The sequence below is a fragment of the Prosopis cineraria genome, unplaced genomic scaffold (genome assembly GCF_029017545.1).
Source record: "Prosopis cineraria cultivar Desert tree isolate PC_DT_omini unplaced genomic scaffold, ASM2901754v1 PC5, whole genome shotgun sequence".
NCBI classification, from domain to species: domain Eukaryota; kingdom Viridiplantae; phylum Streptophyta; class Magnoliopsida; order Fabales; family Fabaceae; genus Prosopis; species Prosopis cineraria.
The window spans coordinates 18,976,966-18,987,394 of record NW_026555336.1 but is presented as its reverse complement, the minus strand read 5'-3'; positions in this window follow the sequence as shown (position 1 = coordinate 18,987,394).

The following is a 10,429-nucleotide window of genomic DNA, read 5'->3' as shown; positions in this document are numbered from 1 at the left end:
TCCAAATCTAATGCAATGTGTGCACTTGAAGGTGATAAATCATTAATAAAATGGTCCTAATTGACATATAAAAGTGGGTAACAAATGTGTTCTATCAATTCCCCCACACTTAGCTTTTGTACTCCGGGCAAAATCAAGTGAAAAAGGTCCCAAAAGAAACTATAAGACAAAGAAATAAGAGAAAAACATTGTTTCAAGTCACTAAAATACTAGCTCATGAACTTCTACAAATTATCAATCAATGTGACAATAATTAGGAAAGAATTATGCACATCACAAACAAACCCTTACCAAGAATCAATGTCAAAGAGTAAGCCTCTCTAGGTTAAGTGTTTGCTCTCATTACTCAAAGTGTATAAGGTATTAAATTTCACTCAAAATTTCTTAGGATAAACCCTACTATAAATTTGTAACCCTTCTACATCTCCATCATTAAATAGCACTTGCAATCAAGAATCAAGTGGACTTTATTAGGTTGTGATATAGGTAATAAAAGGATGTCTAAGAAATGCATGTATATAAAAAAATAGGATTAGCATCAAAATAATGCTAAATCAAGATATATCCCCTTAATATGCAAAGCATAACCTAACTCAATTGAGTGAACACCTTAACACAATGAGGATGGAAAGAAATGATAAGAAATAATAAAACAAATGGAATGGATGAGCTAGGCAACTTTTTTTTCTTTCTTTCTTTTTTTTTTATCTCTTCTTCTTCTTTTTTGTTTCTTTTTCTAGCAACTTTATTTCTTTTCTTTTTGACTATATTTTTTTCTCAAATCTATCTTTGTTTTTTTTTTTGGTTGCCCCTAACTCTTTGAAAACAATGGAAGTTATGGATGTAATGGTGTAGCAATAAAGGATAAAGAGTAATGGATAGAAAAATAATAATAGGCATCCACTCATTTGATCTAGGACATGAAATGAATATTAAAAAGATATATAAAAGTGTAACATGCATTCCTTGGGGAAAAATAGGGTGAATATATATATATATATATATTTAAGAATCAAACCAAAGGCTCAAAGTGGCTAACAAAGGATAATAAATGATAATAGATTGGCTATTTGGCTTTTGGCTATTTTTTATGAATGCCATCTCTCATCTTCTATCAAACAAGTGCGAGATATGTGGTCTTAATTAAGAAGTGAAACAAATTCTAGAGGGTAACATCACTAAGGAATTAATCACACATGAGTGTTCAGCCTCTTCCATGAAAGGGTGATATGCCACTCTAATCCATTAATTCAAGGTAAAAGAATATTCACTTCACACCTATTCAATCTTAAAAATCACCACATTTCAAGAATCAAAATATCCATTTAAGAGCTAGGTAATTAAGTAACCTCAAACAAAACAAAACAAAGCAATTTTTTCTATTTTATTTTATTTTTTTTTTCAAAACCAAACAAACAAAACAAAATGTTTATTTCTCTCCCTCACACTTAAATCATGCATTGTCCTCAATGTATGTTTAGACTAGTGATAAAATAAGGTGAGATCAATAATGAATGCATAACAAAAGTGTGGTCCAGAAATTTTTTTTTTCAAACTAAAACACAAAACAAAGAAGTCAAATAAAGCAAATAAACTCTAATTTTCCTACTAGGTTCATCTCCCCCACACTTGCAATTTACTCAATCAACAAATCAAAGCATAAAGCAAAGTAAATTAAAAAGCAAGGGTGAAGAAGATACAACCTAGTTTAAATCTCCACAAGCTCTTGAAGTTGAAATTTTCATCTTTGAGGAGTAGCATGAAGCTACTCATTATCATCTTCATTCCAAGCATCTTAGATGGAGGCTCAAGATCAATTTGTAATGGCTCCAAGATGTATGGTGTAGAATCTTTCATAACTTCATGTGGTTGATCATCTTCATGATTAGCCAAGGTCTCTTCCATTACAATGATAAATCCTCTAAGTACATGGGGGTTCTTGACCATATCATCATTTAGACCTATAAAATCAACAAAGAACCCTTCCTCAAGCATATTGGGTTCCAAAGAAGTGCACTCATGATTAATTTCACTCAAACATGCATCATCAATTATTTTATCAAGTAAATGATTGCTACTATTTTCAAGCACAAATGAATTAATTTCTAAACAAATAGGGCATGGAGAATCATGTGAACAATCACAAGTGAATAGGGAATTAGAACAAGTACTATGAAACAAAGCCAACTCATCATTAAAATCATCAAGCATTAAATCAATATTATTCTCATTACTATTTGGCTTTGTAAAATCAATTCCTTGATTTTCAACCTCCTTGTCATCTTGAGTTATTTTCAATTCCTTGTTCAAATCCTTAGTAGGAGCCACAGCCTCTTCAAGTTGAGCAAGTTCCTCTTTGAAATCAAGAGATGGTTTGGCTACATTGCCTTGTTCACCTACAAAAGAAGGTAAACAACCTTTCTCAAGCACATCATGGTTAGAAGAAACAAGTGCATGTGCACTATTAACAATATCACAAGAAGGAATTGGAATTTCAAGCATACAAGATACATCATCGCCACCATCAACATCCATTTATTTTTCTTTATTCAAGTTAAGTGAAGAGTCAACACTTTCAATGATATTTGAATTTAAATCAAGAGAATTATCATGTGAACTCAAAGTGTTTTTCTCCCAAGGGTATACTTTTTCACAATATGATTCATGCTCAAACATCCAAGGTGATTCAACTATAATTTCTTCATCTACGTCATCATCATTTAAATCATTATGCTCATCATTAGATAAAGTCAAATGTGAAGAAGAATCAACCTCAATAGGAATAGGAGAAATTACCTCTTGAAGTAAGGGTTGGATTGACTCCTTCTCTTTTGGAGATTGAGTGGCTTGAGGTGTATTTATATTCTCAATAGCTTCATGAGCAACTTTTTGTGTGTCTTCAACTTGAAACATGTAATTTCTCTCTTGTGAGGCTTGGGCTACTCCATGTGGTTCACAATATCCTTTTAGAATAGGACAATCATAATAGAAGTGGGAGATAGCCTCACAATGCACACAATAAAATTTACCCCTTTGTACATATAATTTTTCTAGATGCTCAATGTCAATGGATGGTGTATGCTCAACATGAGTGCTTAGATTGGATTCAAAACTCATGGGATTGGAAAATTCATAATTGTGACTTGGATGGAAATGATCATGATATGAGGGTGGATAATCAAAGTTATATTGTTGAAATTGATTATGAAAATGGGATGTATGGTCAATGTTAAGTGCTGGAAATGGATGGGAATGGATGTCAAATGAATGATGGAATGAATCATGATCATGAAACCAAGCCATAAAATGCAATGAAATTTATATCCACAAGCGATGATTCAAATTCAAGCTCAAAATGATGGAAAGACCAAGGAAGCTCAAATGATATGTCCTTTGCAAGTGTATGAGTGGAAATGCAAGCAAACAAAAATCAAGAGAATTTTTTTTCTTTTTTCTATTAGAATTAACAACAATAAAAATAAAAAAAATCAAAAACAACACCAAACAAGTAGAAAGAGAGTTAGAAATGCTCAATCAAGAAGCTTTGACAATTCTGGAATTTGCACAGTAGGCTTTCTGGAGATAGTGAACTTGTGGATTTTTTAGCAGCCAATCCATATGAGAAATTCGCCTGAAACTTTTATGAGAGACACAAGAGATATTCAGAAAAATTATATAAAAATTTCAGATTACAAATCCCTCCTAATCGTTCCCAGAATTTTTCACAAGTTGGTCCACAGGTCTGGAGAAACAGGATTTCGTCCAGAAGACCTTCAGAGCTTCTAACAAACTTTCAAATAGGAAAATAGAAAAATTGAAGAAAATCCTAAACACAAGAAACAAAGATAAGACAGTGATAAGAAAAATGAAACTGGAATAAATCAATTTGAACGTACAGAGAGGGAGATATGAAAACTCAAAGTTGAAACAGGGTTTTAGGAGTCCTCTGTAAAGGCTCTCTGGACCTTGTTACACTGTAAAATTTTCACAGGACACATCCCATGTCCAAAATTGACCAAACAAATTTTAAATGAAGCTAAGATATAGATATTTTAATGAAATAAATTTGAAGTTTAAATTTCCTCAGATTCGTTCCCAGTTAATTTTTCAATTTCAAGCAGAGACACTAGAAACAGAGTATCATCAACTCTACACCAAACCAACGAAAATTGCACTAATTTTTTTTCTTTTTTTTTCTAAAACAGAAGAAAAACACTCAAAACACACAAAAGACACTAAACAAAACACAAAACACAAATTTTTATAATTTTTCAAAAAAATTTTCAGGAACACTAAAAATGTAAATTAAGTACTAAACAACCTTAGAATTAAACTTAAACCATTCCCCGGCAATGGCGCCAAAATTTTGATAGGAAATTAGTTGCTTATCCTCAAAATTACACTAAAGCTAACCCTAATGCAATATAGGACCAACCCTAGGTCATCTTCCAAGGAATGGTTTTAAGTCTAATTGAAAGTTATCTAGTGAAATAAATCAACCAAAGTTTGTAGGAATTTAGTTACCTAGCTAATTATCTAAACTAATTACCTAATGTGCAAGTAATTAAAATGCTAGTAAAAGTGAGTGAAATGAACTTCCCTTTTCACAATAATGGAACCCTAGAGATTAGTTGATTTTGGACTCATTATCTTCTCATGATTAGGCTAAGTTTAGCTTCCCTTTCCTCTTGACTAAAGCTGTCATGACTTAAAAAAATTATCCTAAGTCAATTAACCTAATTAGCTAACCTTCCTAGGTCTTAGATTAAAGTCCCTAGTTCAATTAACCAATTGGTGAAGACATTAGCCAAGTGATTCACTCAAAATCCTCTCTCAACAGCCATGGTGAAACACATAAATTGAGCAACCACAAGATTATGTCAAGCTACTCAACAACACAAGCATTAACACCACAAGATTATACAATATTAACACAAGATATTCACTAATTGAAAAAACACAAGATTATGTGCCAAACAAGAGTGGCAAAATTCAGTCATGGCTGTCCAAGGAAGAAATTAAATTAAACAATCCTCCCTCTTTACATCAACATCAAATTCAAATTAGAATTTATAAGTTAAGATGATTAAACCCTAGATTAAGGAATCTAACCATCTAGTAAAAAGAGAAGAGGATAGGAAACAAAAGAACTTAGCCAATTTGAAGCTCAAGACTCATCCTCCATCTTCATCTCTCTAGGATTCCACAAAGAAACTTAGCCAATCTTCATCTTCAAGAACCCTAGTGATTGCTTGTGAAGGCTAAACTCCATAGCTCTTGAATGATGGAAATGAGCTTCAATCCTTGTGAAAATGGAAGGGATGGAACGAAAATGAAGAGAGGAGAAGAATGGTATGAGTTTTGTGGAGGTTTGGTGGCTGAAAATGGAGGTTAGGGTGCTGGAAAATGAAGAACAAAAGAGAGAAAATGAAGAACACTATGAACAAGAGAGGTTACTTGTGGACTTTCAATTACCACTGTAGCTCTCAACAAGCTTTCTTCTACAACTTATTGGATGAATACACCAATCTACACACAATTAGCACTATTAGTTAATTGATTCAATTGTTCAAAATACTTAATTGTCAGTTAAAGCTATAACTAGCTATCAATTTCTTTCCACTTAGTTAATTTAAGGTCACTACCACTCAATTATCACTTTACATCACCTCAAACGATCCCATTTCACTTAAACATGATTTTCACCCTAATTTTCTCTTAATTTAAGGCTAAATTGAGCTTATAGGTTTTAAAGCTCTGTCGTTCAACTCTAAACTAGTTACAAAGTTCTAATTTAACTCTCAGAATCCTTTTATTACTATAAGGTAAGAAACAAACCCCTTAAATTTCCCTGATTCAATTTCTCTATAACTCATACCAAGAGAAATTATAGTAGAATTGGAGACAAAGGTTGTACAAAGCATACTCGATAAGTTACTGGCCAGAGATACCTTCCAATGATCCAGAAATGCTTTCCCTAGCAACCAAAGCCTCCCTCTCCTCTCTCTTTCATGTTTCTCTTCCCTTCCCTTCTAACTCTCATGCAAATCATGACTTATTAAGTCACTTTCTATGCAATGCACTGTAGTGCAAGTAGCATCAGCTGCGGCACATGGCACAATAAGAAAAATTCTTATCGCTCACACATGCTTCGTTCCAAGATGCAGTTTTTTCCACCCATATTTGTCCATTCAATACTCCAAAGAGTAAAAACATCAAGTAATCATCAAAATCTCTAATCCTTTATTAATTACTAATTCACCTATAATTAGTAACTAATTACAGGATTAGAAAATCAAGATATTACAAATGTAGTCCAATACCACCTAAGATCCAATTCTAAGCATTAATTAAGGTTCGATAGACCCATTAGCCATCCGTACATTATCTTTTAATCCAAGTTAACTTTTAATTAACTAATTTGTCCTTAATAACCCAATTAGCCTTTAAGTTAAATTTTTCAAGATGTTACAACCCACACCTCAATTTACAATAACAAGTACTATATGTTAATTTTCAATTAACACAAGCACTATTAACTACCTATACCACCCCAATTTCTCTTTCTTTTCACTCCTATTCTCAACAAAGAAGCTAGTCAAAGTTACAACTAATTCACACAATCCTTCAAGCTTCCCTCTAACTCTATCATAACATATCACTTAATATCCTAAATTGTCACACTTCAAATGAAGCTTGATCTAACTCATTCCAATTAACATCTAGCTTCATATTAATACTTATCCAAGGTTAAGAAACTTAAATCAACTTTTAGAGGCACTTGAAATCTTTAAAAATATAGATTCATAGCTTCATCAATTTAGAGCAAATTTACCCAATTGCAAAATCCATGAAAAATGAGATGTAGAGATAGTAAAGAGAAGTGGGAAACTTACCCAAGAGTTTGAAAGTCCAAATTAGCTTCCAAATTTCCCTAAATTGAAGCCCTAGTAGTGGTCAAACTTTTCTCCTTTGAGCTTGTGTTTTCCCTTAACCAATTCTGCCTCTTTCTAATGATTTTACAACTTTAACTGTCAGGGTTGTGCCGTGTGCCATAGCGCAGGGCACACATGACATAGCACATGATGTAGAGAGCAAAATCTCACTTTTTCTCCCCTCGATCCATTCCGATCTAATCTAACTTCCATGTTAGCCTAATTTAGAGTCATATATGACTTAAAAGCCAATTAACAACTTAAAAAATAGAATTAACTTAATTAATCTTTTTTTAATAAATTTCTCCCTTAATTAGTAATAAATTTCAAACTAAAAACTTCAGATGTTACATTACTTGAGGCAACTTATAACATAGGATGTCTTTGTGTGCCAATCCTATGATAGGATTTCTAGTACACAAACATCCAAATCAAATATGCCATGCCCACACAGTCACGACAAAGCGCCAAGTATGAAGCAAAGGAGATAAAGTTTGCATGATGGTAGTCCTATCAAATGTGAGTGGGAGATGTTGGAATTTATAGATCTACCCTTAATGGGAATCAATCCATTATGTTAGAGTAATTAGGGGATCTAATATTATTCCAAAAATCATGATTATTGATCGAAATCAAGAATTAATGCGAGATTGATTTTTGATTGAATTTCAAAATAAGAAATATTCCTTGGAAATCATAGTGATTATTCCAATAAGTTATTCCAACAAGGCAATTTAATATCGATTAGGTTTTTTTTCCTATGGTGGCCTCTCTTTACTATAAATAAAGGAGGATGGTTGAAGGAAGAACTCAACCTAGAGTTTTTTCATGGGTTCTCTCTTAGTGTTTATTCTTCCTTTCCCTCTCTCTCTTCGATACATTTGTTGTACACTTTAGTTTAAACTCTAGTAGTCTAAACTCTTGTGGGTATTTGAGTAGATTCTACTGTGCCCACATTTAGTAAGATTCTAACCTGAGTCCATTATTTGATTTATTATCTATGTTTAATATTCCTTCAACCCTAGCACAACAACTAAATGTATAAGGGTTTTGGAAGGTCTTAATCTTTGTTGTGGCACTAAGCTCTCTAAATCAATGTCTACTTTGATTTCATATAAGATTTAACACTCATTGAGCATAACAACTCAAATAGGAACCTACTCTTCGAAATTATTAAGAAAATCAAAGATCTCATTATAAAAGACTGAGTGACCACCTTTGACTTGTCTATAGAAAAGCAAATAAATACATTGACCTGCTTGCTTAGTAGGCATCTTAAGATAACTTTGGTATTATGATTTTAGACTATCCATCACTGGACTATAGAAACGTTATGGTTTCAGACATGACTTGATTTTTGTCTTTTTACACGAAATTTTCATGATCTTGTATTAAAAAAATATTTTCAAAAACATTTTCATATGTTAGAAGATAGGTTGATGCATTAAAAAGCTTCTAGAGCCAAAAATAACTTGGGAATGAGATATTTTCACATGTTGAAAAGGTTAAGGAGTTACCAACAGGGGTTAATCTAGTGATAAATGTTAATCCCTCATAAGGTGGCAAGTTAAGGTTCAAATCTCCTGCTAAAAAAAGTGCCAACATTTAGTGCTCTACTATACCTCAAATAAGATTACTCCCAATAGGAGTATACCTATAAGCAATTAAAAAGTTGAAAGGCTAAGGAGTTTGGAAAAACATTGTGATATGTTTTAAAACTATTTTTAAATCCAACTATGTTTTAAACCACGTTATAAAAAAATTTATATAACTACAAAGCTCTCAATCTCAATTATTCATTTACTAGGGATGATTCTAATTGATAAATTAAATTAAAAGACCTCTTCATAGCAAAGTGTTATTGACTAGCTTTTCCATTGTTGGATTTAAGGTGGCCTTGTCTTAAAAGTAAAAAATTGCAACGATCAACCACATATATTCAAAGCACACAGTTGTCCTCACCCACTCCGGCCCAAAAAAAAAAGCAAAAAATAAACAAAAAATTGCCAAAACTTCACTTATGCCATATCTCCTATAAATGTCCTTTCCTCATTTGTCAAAGATGCATGACAAAATGTTGTTCATGGAAGATTGTCTTTTATACGTTAAATTGAAAATGTTAGCAATTCATGATTTGTATAGTCCAACCAGTAAGTGGTGGAGCCGCATGCATGTAAGCAATGGAGAAAATTGCATGGTGTGTAAAATTTACAATCTTATACCATAGTTTTATAATTTTAAATAATAAAATCCAACTACATCAAATTAAGCCATATTTTTGGGTAAAAGATTTCTTTTCTTTCAAACTAAAACTCTTTATCAACTTTTTTAACACAATTTCGCCCAAACAAATCTTCAATATATTTTTCCTATATAAAAATATGCATAATTTTACTTATGTTATTATATTTTTTGTCTAATGTAATTATTTTTAAAAATTATTATATTATTTTTTAAATGATTGATTTTAAATTAAGTTGCCTTGCACCCCTTGAATCCAGGTCTTGGCTTCGCTATTACAACAAGTTGGACTTACAGTTAAACTGATGACGTAATAATTAAATTAAAAAAATTATATATAATAACATAAATTGAAGAAATAAATATAAAATTGCTACATAACTTAAAAATAAAACTAAATATTCTAAGTTAATTCTAAGTTAATAAGTTTCATGATACAACATAACATCAAATAATTTAATATCAATGCTCACAATAGATATTCCTATACTAATTTAGATTTTTTTTTACTTGAATATTTATTTAGATTAAGACATATAAAAAGAATGAAAATGATTTATCAAAAAAGGTGCCCCCAAAAATGAAAACGAAGGTATTATTTTGATATAGGATTAAAATTGAAACAAAATTCATCTTCACTTTCTTAAAGTATTTGAAAATTGAGGGAGGGTTTTTTAGGGTTAAAATTGGAACAAAGTGAAAAAAATTGAGCCATTTAGTTTTCATAAAACTGCTCCATTTCATGATTTTTTAACAGATCCCAGTCTAAGCACTAGCTCAAAGCAGCCTAATCTAGTTCAAAAGCTAAAACAATTGAGGTTCAAATCAAGCCAAAACAAGGATTGGCCAGCAGTCCAAACTAATTAAACTGTTCAGTCTGATTTTAAAATCATTGCTTTAAATAGAAAAACTCCTTAATTCCCTTTTGTGGATTAAGTTGATATAAACCAATATTTTATTATTACTTTAAGGAGTCTTGCTCTTAGTTCTCTTTTGTGGATTAAGTTGATATAAATCAATAATAAAATAAAATATAAAATTTATTATTAGCTTAAGGAGCAAGACTCCTTAATTCCCTTTTGTGGATTAAGTTGATATAAATCAGTAATAAGATCTAAGGTAGTATTCTAATTAAAAATTAAGAAGTCAATATAAAAATTATACAATAAATGAGTTATAAATATACTATCAATAATTAAAATAAATTCTTGCTCATTCCCTAGCACCAATTGTTCTCTTTCCTAGTAATTTTT